The sequence below is a fragment of the Myotis daubentonii genome, chromosome 6 (assembly GCF_963259705.1).
Source record: "Myotis daubentonii chromosome 6, mMyoDau2.1, whole genome shotgun sequence".
NCBI classification, from domain to species: domain Eukaryota; kingdom Metazoa; phylum Chordata; class Mammalia; order Chiroptera; family Vespertilionidae; genus Myotis; species Myotis daubentonii.
In genome coordinates, this window is record NC_081845.1 from 20,721,148 (window position 1) to 20,733,464 (window position 12,317).

Genomic DNA, 12,317 nt, shown 5'->3' on the forward strand with positions numbered 1-12,317 from the left:
ACTTTACAAATTAGCATCCTGTTCCAGCTGAAAGAGCACCAGAGAGCCATCTCATTGGAAGGCACACTAGGGGATAGCAGCAACACACGCAGGGGCTTGTGGAGTGGGAGAAGAAAAGTAAATAAAGTATGCATGCTGACTTAATCTTCGGGACTCTAAATGCCTCTTTCTGAAATTAAGACGTCTCTCTTCTGAGAGGAAGCTGTTTACTATTATTCACTGCTCAGGAATGCCAGCCAGGCATTTTCAAGACCCACCCCGTTCTTATTATTTTATAAATGAGGGAGCCCACATCAGCATGGCCATGCAAAATCCCTGATGACAGAATTCAGGAGGCACTGATAGCAGCACGCTCATGATAGCCTGCCAGCCACTCACCAAGGCAGCCGTCAAGTGGAGGTAGGAGGCAGGGTTAGAACCTGAGAAGAGGCATGAACCCAAGAAGGCGGGTTCCCACCAAAATTTTACAATTTCACCAACAGATCCTTTCAATGTGAAAGCAATTTTTGAGTTGGTTTTCACTTAGTAGATTGGCATCTTTGAAAAATGTTCACTAAAGCAATCCATGGCAACTTGAGTTAGTCAGCGAGTCAATGGCAACATAGTTCATTACTCCCCCCCCCCCCCCCAGAAACTTTGTAGTTACCACACATCCCACATCACTATCATCTAGGGCCCACCTTCTGCTGCTAACAGTTGGCAACAGGAATGTACCAGTATGAGCAGAAGGCAGCTGAAAGCTCAAACCCCTAATGCAGGAAGCAAACACTTCTGGATCAAAGGGAGGAGGAGGGGGGAGCCATACTACCATCCATTCCATCATCAGTTGTACCCATTATCTCTATGCTTGTCTCCACTCTCAGAGGACGGGACCATGACTTACTCTCCTTTGCACACGCAGCATGTCGTCCAGAGGTTGGATTCTAGTAGAATTATACGTCTGTTGAATAAATGAATACACAAATGCACCTCTCAGAAAAGCATTCGGAGCAAGACATACTAAGAAGATTTTTACATATGGAAAGGATTTTGTTTCTCCTTCATTGAGATTTGTGTCAACTACTGTAAGAAGGAAAATTCACTTTTTACAAAATTTCATAGGTATATTAATATGGTTACTAAGTCATTTCTAGCTCTGAAATTTAGAAAATGTAGGAAAAATTCTTCCTATGTCAGGGAATATATAAATAGTGTGTGTGGGGGGGGGCGGGGAGGGGTTTGCTTGAAGTCGGGTATTTTTCATCCCAGATAAACTGAATACAAAGAAATCTAGGCCTCCTAGTGTCATCTCCAACCTGGCAGATAAACCCTCCTCTCCGGAATGGTGTGGGAGAATCACCTTTGAATTCCTCTGCCCCGTGTAGCTGAGTTACAGAGTAACCTGCCAGCAATCCTCTCAGAACTCGTGGGGCTGTTTAAATAGAGCAAAGTCCACAAAAAGTTCCACCGAGAGGTGCTGAGCAAAGGCCGATTCCCAGAAGAAAACAAGTGCTGACTGAGCATGCTGCCCTCATCCCCAGTGCCAACCCACTGGCCCGGCAGGTCTGTGTGACTGGCAATGAGCCCTGTGCTGCCCACATTCCTGCGAGAGCTCCCGGGCTGGTTCCTGCTCTTTGGGGTCTTCCTGCCCGTGGCGTTGCTGCTGCTCCTTCTCATTGCCTACTTCAGGATCAAACTGATGGAGGGTAAGTGCGAGGCCACGCAGGCAGGGGTGGGAAGTCCTTCCTCATTTCACACCTTTGGAACAGGCTGATGCAATGCCAGTGCTTTCTGGGAGGCCTGGAGCAACACATCTCTTGGATTTGTAGGTACTTAAGAAATGCTCCCTCAGCATATCTTCACTGGTGAATGTGGCAAAGTTTGATCCTTCCAGGAGTGGGGATCGTGCGCCAGGCTCTGAAGGCCAGCGGTGGGGACCCCTTAACAGCAGCCTCTCACTGGCAGTCACACTGTGACTCGGCAGTTTGCTGGTCTCTCTCAGGGCAATCAATTCACCAACATTAAGATGCTTTTCATGGTCTGCTTTCTCTACCTGACAGACATATGCATACATGCCTGTGAGTCTGCACACACGTTTCTTTCCCAGCCACTGATTTCTAGGAAGGAAATGGGCCAAACACTGTGGTACTTGGCAAAATGTCAAGCCCTAATAGATATTTGATGGCTTGGTGTAAACGTTCCATGAGGCTGTAGACTTAAGGTAAAAATAAAAACAAACCCCAAAACCAACCAACCAATCAAACAAACAAAAAAACCCCTCAGGAAGCTTAAAGTGATTTAGATGTGGGCAGTTGGGTCCTGGATTGAGACTGTTCATTCTGCTGTAACTGAAATTAATGAAGCTGGACTGTAACTTGAGAGACTGTGTGCCAACAGTGTACCCAGCAAACAACAGATTATTATCATACAGGTTAATAGCTATCTTAGCAAGATCAACAAAAAACAGTAATATTTCTTGTTAGATGGTATTGTATTAAAGTACTAAAAAAACATATTTAAAAACCCTTTCTTTTCCACAAAAACTTATCAAGTCCAAGCATTACCTTCATGGATATTATTATATAAAAGATGTTCAGAATCTTGAATGTGATCGCATATGATCTAAAAACCAAATAGAAGTGCAACTGGGGATATTTATTTTTATGAGATTTAGAACATAAAAAATCCTAGAGATCAGAGAGTACATTATGGAATCATAAGTTTCCGATCATCATATACTCAAATATCCCCCTAGCCTTTCATGTTTTGGTGTCTCGTTTTAATGAACAGCTCTCTCATTGAGTGGCCCAGCTTCTCGTTGAATGCTCACAGCATTCGTGTGATAAATCCCTTTCTTTATTAAGTCAGTGTATCCTCCACTGCCCCAAGACCAATCTTCTGGATGTCCTGCCACCCGCCATTCACACCACTGAGCCCTGGAAAACAGCCTCTGAAAAAGGAAAATTAGAAACCACCCCCTGCTCCTAAGTACAGCACCGTTCAGAGTCTTCCAAGTAGGTTTGATGCCTCCCCGCTGCAAACATTCCCCTTTGAAGGTCTTTTCAAGCTGTTGCAATGGGCACTGTCAGTCACAAGCATGCCAGGCGCCCACTGACATGGGGCACCCTGTGGAGCAGTAATCGGATGCCAATGTCACGGTCAGGGACTTGGATGCTCATGCCACTTCCAAGTGTCATCTCTGGCTGCCTCTTCGGCAACATAAAATTTTTAGTATCTCCAAAATATATCAAGCATTAAATGAGGCAAACAACAGGACAAGATAATCACACGGGTTCCAGAGTCTCTTATTGGCCTCTACTCATCAGTTATTACAGGTCAGATCAGTCAGCATTTGGCAGGACAACTGGTATTTGGACAAACTGCAAAAAAAAGATGAATTGTGATTTTATAGCTTTATCCCTGGGTAGTATATGGGGGGGAAATACCTATAATCTGTAAAATTGAAATGGCTCTACAGTATTTTACTTATTTAGATAATTCTGAGATATAAACATATCAATCCCATTTTTTCAGAATGCCCTAGAAAGTCAACTTGCCCTTGGGCGTGTGGCCCCGCATCTCAGGGGGCTGAGGCAGGAGAAAATGCAGGCAGGGTGCTGCTCCCAGGCTCAGGTCCAGACCCAGAGGAAGTGCTCCATATGTACATCACTGTGATCACATCACTGCGACACCCTGTCTTCAACACATCCCTGCCATATAAGTTGTCTAGAAATCAGTTCTTTAACAAAAATTACGACCTTAAGTTTGTAGCTCAATCAAATTGGAACTGTTTCTGAAGCATTTCAGTGAAAGAAGTGGAAGGCCCCAAAGACATATTGTCTCTTCACATTTTCTCTCTTCTTCATTCTAAATTCTGATATGCTACTGAGCTTTTCTTGACTTTTAGACTTGCTGAACTATGGGTCTGTCCCATCCCTCTCAAAGTCTCCATTTTTTTGCAACATAGCACCTACCCAAGGGATCGCAAGGTCAGCCTCACAAGATGAGAGATAATGCTCTCGGGATAGTCCTTGCACCAACGTTGAGGCTTGCTCCAAACTTGCATTATGCTTCTGGATAGGAGATCTATTCATTTATTCATTCGTTTGTTTGTTCATTCATTCAACAAATGTTTGAGAACCTACCATATTCCAGAGATTGTCCTAGATACTGGAACAGATTTTTCTTGTGGGCTTGCAGGATTGAAATAAAACAAACTCAGTTCTGGAGAACCACAAAAGGCATCTGGCAAAATCATTAGAAACTGGAGTAGAGAGAGATGTTGCAAATCTATATACTTCTGCCTCTGGCCTTGTACATGTCTAGTCAAAGGGCTGTAAGAATGACCTGCCCTTTCTTCTTAAGTCTTGTTTCAAAGTTAGAGCTGAACACTCCCACCAGAGGTAGGACCCTCTAAACAGCTAAGGGGCATCTCAGTGATGTAATGAACCTCCATTTTCTTCTCCATGGGCTCTCACTGAAGTGTGGGCTACAGATAAGGAATACAGAAAGAGTGCTGAGGAGGTAAAGGGAGTTATCAAAACTCTGTGCATCAGTCATTTAATGTACTGGTGGTCCCATCTGAAGTTTATTGCTGGAAAGAGCTGTTTCAGGTGGTCTGCCAATGAGCCATCTGGAGGATGCTAAGAGAGGACTACCTAGCTGCCTGGACCACCTTCTCTCCTGTTTGAGGACAAATGAGATCACTTGGCCCCAAATAAAATATCTCTATTTAGCAGCTCCCACTTAAAACTAAACAGATGGTCAAATGTCACATCATTAATCTTCCAACCAGGATTATGGCAAGTGTAATCATTCCTATTTTGTTTCTGTAAAGAAAAGGACATTGACAGATTAACTGGTGTGTTCACAGGACCCCCAAGTCCTGCATTCTGAAATAGGAAATCAGTTTGCCTGCCTCATGCATACTAGTTTGTCAGACAGGGGAGGCATTTTAAGACATGATGGAAAGCATGTGGAGGTATTGTAATTATTCAACATTAATCCCTACACTGCCAGCACTTGGGAGGTAATGGTGCACATAAATTTAATTAGTATGTAGAGAACATCAATTTTCTCCCAAAGGAAGAAAGAAAATTCTCTAACATTCTGTACTCTTCAATCTGTCAACTGCCTTGAGGAATAGCTCTTGAGGTAGAGGTCTGAATCTTGAACTTGCCATTGCCAATCCCTTTATCAAACATGCCATGCTCATCTCACATCTTGTAAGGCTGAAGTTCTTTTCTGGTTGTCTTGTCTCCCCAAATCCTGAGATTCCTAAACTTATATATCTAGTGCCATTCCTTGTCCCCAAAATACCATCATTCTGATCGAGAAAAAATTGCTCTAAAAATATCCAACATTGCCCCCAAATTCTTATTATTTTAAAAAGTGTCTATTGAATGCCTGGAAGTTTTTATATGGCATTAGATCCAAAATAAGGTCAGGTAAGTAAGCATGTTCTGGCTTTTTGCAACTTATTCTCTTAAACAGACAATAAGTATTGAAAATTTACAGGGTAGCTAGACATCTTTCACTGAACTTCATATATTTGTTTTGTAGTCAGCAATCATAATGGAAAAGAAGTATTGGGAAAATCAGAATAATATAAGAGTTAGCAGAGTGAAATTGTTAAGAGCTCACACTATGAAGTCAAACCAAATGGGGTTCAAATTCTAGTTCTGTAATAATGGCCACTCAATCTCTGGAAACTTGTTTCTTCATCTGTAAAATAGAAATAATAGCAGGGTATAACTGTAGGATTGGTGTGGGGATTATGTGAGGTGACACATATGTGATTCTTAAGAGTGCCTGTTCTTAACAATTATTATTAGTCATTATTAACTCTGCTGGCTTATAAATTCCAAAAAGGGAGTGTTTGTGTCATTATAATAGTAAATATTATTGAAATCATCTTGTAATTATTAAGCAAGTTGTCCAAGGTCACTCGCCTAAAAAGTGGTAGAGACAGGATTTGAACCCTGGCTAGCCCAATCCAGAGCAGGCCCTCTTGGCCAATCACTATCCTTGGAGTATTGAACATGGAATAGGTGTTCAATAGAAATCTGTTAAATGAATGAATCCTTTTATCCCAGACAAATAAACCAACCACCAATATCAAGGGCAACTAGGAGAATTTGAAACAAGGTAAAAATTTTACAAAAGCTTTAAGAGGATTTGACCAGTCTTTTTATATAAGAGGAGTAATTGTAATTACTGATCATGGCGATTCATTCCTAAGCATAAAGACAAAGCCCTGAGTCAAAAAGATCACATTTCTTTACCTGTGGCCCCCAGGGAAAAAGTGGTTACTTGTAAAATTTTTCACAATTGCAAACAGGGATTTTCAAGGCCACCTGCCTAACCTCACCTGTCTAATCTCTCTCTGCACTTTCCTTGTAGACCCACTGAAATAAAATGATGGCCAAATTGCAAGCTCTTTTGGAAGAAGGCTAATTTTTTCTCTGCTCTCTGCATTGTGCCAGCACAAACACTTTATTTACTAGATAGATAACTCATTGTCGATTGATAAGCTTCCTCTTGGTTTCTTTTAGAGGTCTTTCAATCCCACTATTCAGGTCACCCATTTTCAGGTCACGATTTGCATCCTGGTTCCTCATTCATAGCACTGGTTAGACAGTATAGCCTTTGGTAATTAAGAGTAAAAGGAAAGAAATTACTCATATTCCAATGAGTTTATAATCTAAGCAGGGGCCATCTCAAGCAATACCTTCAAACTAGCAACAATCCATGTGGAAAGAGTATAACTGAGTGGCCGTGGAGTCAGATTGTGTGGGATCTCATCCTGAGTCCATCAGTTTCTGTGATCTTGGGCAAATTGCTTCACTTTGGTTACTCTCTGCCTCAATTTGTTTCTCTGCAAAGAAAAACGATGCTGACTTGCAAGGTATGCCAGGGGCTTTACAGTGTCTGCCACATAATAACTGCTCAAGAAATATTAGCTATTAAACCTTGAGGCTTATGTAGCCTACAGCCTGCCACCATCCGATGCATATGTACCCCTCCAGACTAAGACGACAAGTAATGAAGGCCTCAAAGAACCTGTGTCCTGGGGTACCTGGCATATAAAGTGCCTGGCAGGGGTAAATTACTTGGATTTGACATGGGACCCAAAAAGAACATCTTCAGGTTTGATTCTATAAACATGTATTGTCTCCCACAAGATTACAAGCTCTTGGTCTCTGACTTGAATAATTTGTTTAGTTACAATTCTGAAAATAAAACTTTTAAGAGTGAAAAAGCAGGTTCACTCATGTGTGTTGGTGACGGTCAAGAAGAGAGATGAATTTTTTTGATCTATCAGGAAGATCTCAAGGGAGACATGTGGGAATCTCAAGAGACTTCTCAGAGTGAAGAGCAAATATCTTATTGCTGAGAGGTAAGAGCTGAAGCTACAGAACAGAGAACACAGGAAGATGGACATAACAAAGCCAAAGGGAGGAAATTGATTGAGGCATGGAGGATGGCTTGTGTCCAATGCTACAGAGGAAGAAAACTGGGGACTGGAAAGTGCCACTCAATTTAGCAATTAGGATATCGGTGATAAGTGTTTAATAGTTTAGTGAGAGTAGCTTTAATTGAAGTTACATTTTAAGGAGTTGTGTAGGTGGTGAAAATTGGAAACTGTCAGCTTTCAGTAAAAGATGCCAAAAGGAAAAGGAAGAATAATTTGACATGTCAAAAGACTATAAATGCCTAAACACATTTAAGCAATCGGGGTGGGGTGAGGGGAGCAGGGACAGAAACCTTGCCCTACTCATTTCCATATCCCCAGCTCCTGGCCTGAGACCTGCTTAGTAAATGTTTATTGAATATGCGGATCTTAATTAATCTTAATCCACACTTAATCTACTACACATAAAATATACTTAGCATGTAATAATTTTTTTTTACAATGGTAATCTGTCTGTAACCGGAATCATTCTTTAGAAATAAGCGTTTACATGTTGTTGGAAGTGGTTGAGGAGGTAAGGAGTGCTCCTGCAATAGGACTGGCTCGGAAGACATGGACTTCCGTTACTGTTGGGGCCACCTGTGTAGAAATGCTGGACAATAACCACTGGTGAGGAAGTAGTAAATGACAATGGCACTCAGCTGTTTCCAAAGTATTAACTGATATGTTTCCTTGCAGTCAATGGAGAACTGTCCCAGACTCCTGATCACCGCCGCCACCGCAGGGCTGCTTCTTCCCTGCGCCACAGAATGCAACACAGGTGACCTCTGGGGACTCATCGATGGCTAAAGTGCACTGAACTTCTGCTCAGAGAGTAACGGCCAATGGCTTAGCGAGCAAAGGCTAACAAACTAGAACCACTGCAAACATGGAAAGACTATTAAGGTGCTCGTTCCGAGCCATATTGACAAGTGGCAGCTATTATTCAAGAAGACTTCTTTGAGCCTCAGCTTACATAGCAGTTCTTCAGAGAGGACCAAGAATAGAAGCTTTTCTTGGAGGTGCTCTATGGACTGGACACCTTGCAACTTTCTACCTTTTAAAGGACTATGTCTACTCTGAAGGGCATATTTTAAAAATAAAATCCATATGACATAACCCTGTGAAAGTCCACATTATTGTAGAGGTAAAGAAACTCTGGTAGAGATCAGATAGACAGCAAAACACGAATGCCTTGGGGGCTCCCGGGATTCCCTGTGAGGGTTCCCACCTCCTCCTCTTGCAGTCGACAGCCTTTGACACCTTTTCAAGCATCATTCTGGCCCTGAGTTTGCCTTTCTCCTTTTCCCAGCTGCTTTCACAATCACATTATCAAATCACAAAACAAGTGCAGCCTTTCAATATTGCACCCACAAATGCAGCTTTCAGCATGATAGGACTTGGAAATACTGGCAATTTGATGTTGGGAAAAGGAGAGCAGAGTGTTCCTGTAACTCATGAGGAGAATAATTCAAGTCTTTGCCTTTGAAACCAAAACATCAGGGAGCTATTTCTAAATGAGAGAGGTCCACATTTCCCCAACAGAATTCTCTTTCAGAGACATTGCTGAGAGAGGTAACAGTTGAAGCTATAGAACAGAGAACACAGAAAGATGGACATAATAACATAATAAAAGCCAAAGGGAAGAAAATTATTGAGGCATGGCGGGGGTGAGGGGGATGGGGGTGGGTGGGGGTGGGGGGGCTCAAAGAGACAACACAGATAATCTAAACAGTTAATTCAAAGTGGTGGTTAAAATAGTGATTACTATTGTGCTTTCCAGTTTTCTAGTTAACATTAACAAAGGATGCTTAACATGTTCTAAGTGTAAGTCTGGTTATATTCCAATATTTATATATGAATCTAACAAGCTATTAGAGTGATTAACTTTATAAAACACATGAACTTGGTCACCTGTGAGAAATGCACCAATTTCCCATAGTGACATACAATCACACAAAAGATTGCATGGATGACGAAGGAAAAAAGCAAGAGTCCACCACCAATGCTGAGTATTTTCTGCTTCTTCCCCCTCCCCTCAAGTTCTTCATATGCATCCGGTGAGCTATTGGACTCCATTTGCACTTCTTGAAAAACATGAAATTCACCCTTTGACGGAAGACACTCATTTCCATGTTTTATTGCATCTGATTACAATGAAAATGTCTGCTGGGGCTTTCAGTCTGGGGTAATATTAGAATAACAGTATCTGTGCCATATGGAAGGAATAACAATATTCTTTCAGTTCTGCGGGGATCTCTTTTTAGCCCCTGGTGGAAGTCAGCTCATGTAAAAATGCTTTTGGAACAGAAGGCGTGGAAGGACGCACCGTATTCCCAGCTGCCAGCCAAATCTGCAGTTCGGCCCCCAGCGTTTGTTCACCTTCTGGAAGCGAGTACTCTGGAAGCCAGACTCTTGGCTTTGGTGGATGCCACTCCAGCATCTCTGCCTTGCCAGCCATGGTGGTAACAGATGAGCTCTAAACATACATGCTTTCAATGATAAATATAACCAAGTAGTTTAAAGCAAGACCTATTTCTTTTGTTGCTGTTAAGACGAGAGGAAGGACTTTCCAGTAAAATCACGAGTAGATCTGTGAAGGTTTCTGTGTGTGGAGAGGGACAGACACATGTTAGTTTTCCCAAGTTCAGGGTTTCACTACAATCTGCTTGTAGACACTGCTACTCAATTTGACAAAACCTCTACAGAGCACAGCCAACCAGCTGCATGGCCACGCCTTTGCTCTTCACATGCTCACAGGCGGTGATCTCACTCCAGCTCACAGGGCTTTGGCCCTTCATCGTGGCTGCCCTAGACCAGGCCAGCAGTCTTCCCACATTGTTCTACCTATTCTGTTCCCTCCTGTGCTCCACAGCCTTTCAGCAGGGGCCATACATGCTCTCACCTCAATAGTTCCTAATCTCACTTCAAATGTTCTATATCTGAAAGAATTCCCAATTGTTTCCCCTACAGGAGACCTTCAATAAAACACTGTAATGGATGTTTTAAGTTTTGTTATGTTGCCATTTATTCAATGAAAATTTACCAAAGGAAAAAAAAATCTTCCCACAGAGCTAACCTAAAGCCGCTAATATTACCTTTCCATCTCTCCTGCTGGAAACTTGGCCCTGGGATACTGTAAGCCCACACCTGTCCTGCACATCCTGAAACTGTGCATGTAGACAAAACAGAACATTAGATAAGGGCACACATTATGTGCCCTGAAATATTGCTTGCAACCCTTTTTTAAAAAAATTAAAACTTACTTATAATTAAACCGATAAGGTAACAGCCTCCAGTAGTTTCTAGATACCATTTAGTAGCAACTGGAAAAGCAGAAACAGATAAACACTTCCATATACCAAGAACCACTTTTTCTTGACATTTTGAGTACTTTGGCAAAACTGTGTCTCGGAAATCACAATTCATACCTGTTAAACACTTTTGAGAAATCAATTTTCTGATTTGTTTATAAAAAGTTAATATTTTCAAAGCAAAATGCGTTTGAGATTCTTGCTTTCTGACTAATTAGTATGTAACCAGGAGAGGCCTCTGAGTTTGTCAGAATTTGCACAATGAAGTTCACTCTGCCAAATGAGTGACAACAGAGACATGTGTTTAAAAAATAATTACCTCCAGGTTGGGAATTTCAAAATATTCTTTCCATTTAATTTCTCAAGTCCACATTCTGAACCCAGGTTAAGAGCAGAGGTTCCTAACCTTCAATTTAGATAATAAAGACTTATGAGAATTTGACAAAAGCCAGGAATCATCTTTTATCTCTAAGAAAAATGCACATAACCATTGCTTTGCATATACTGGGGAAAAGCTTAGCTCCTTGAAATCTGCGGTCAGGAAGTCTACAACCAGAATCTTAAGGATTTGTGCCTCTTACACCAGCCAGCTCAGCTGCCTCCATAGCAGAGGAGGAGCATAAAGGGTTCCTGACAACATGGGGCTCAGCGAAGGCAGGTCCCTTACCTCCAAAGCCAAACCTTCCCATCAGGCTTCCCGAGTCACCTCGTGACAGGAGAGAGTTCTACGATGGACAGCCCTCCCAGAACACAGCTCAGACTGGTGGTGATCTTAAACTCGTCCGTGGTGGGTTCAGTTGGACATAGTCTTGTTAGTATTCATGACAATTATCATTTTGTTGAGGGCATTACTGTGCTAGAAGCTCTGCGAGGCATTTCATACAATTTTATTTCATCTGACCACCAGAATACCCCCATATTGGGTTATATTATTACCCTCACCTTATCAATGTTTAAGTGCCTTCGTTAAAGTCACATGGCTCAATTACTCAGAGTAGGGGATTCAAACGTCTATCTGTAGAATTCCGAGGCCAGTGTGTCTGAAGCAAATGTTTTATATAACTTGAAGCTACTACGAATCTAATTTGACATCATAAATATACATAGGTCACTATTTTTAACCCTGTGGCCAAGGGTCAGTATTTGCCAGCTGGTCATGTTCTCTTCTGGGGCCAACTCTCCAGCATGGTCTAATCCCAGCAAATACCTGAACAGTGTTGACTTCTGAAAAAACTCTTAGTGCCTCAGCAGTGACATTCACATGTCCTAATCGCTAACACAAGTGGGTAAGCCTGCGTGGAAACTGAGCCAAGCACCATACGATGAACAGTGTTTGCTCTGCAATACATGGAGAAAGGACTTGTTTAAAATTATGGGGCTTGGTGACATTTTTAGCCTTTATGATGGGATATTTTGACAAAATAATACAATGAATCGCAGCTTTAAGAATTACCAACTCATGGCCAATGTTGTTTCATTTAAACGACTCACTCCTTCCTCCCTATCTTCATATTATTCTTAATCCTATAGTAGCCTGACATCATATAATTTTATCCATAAATAAGGACATA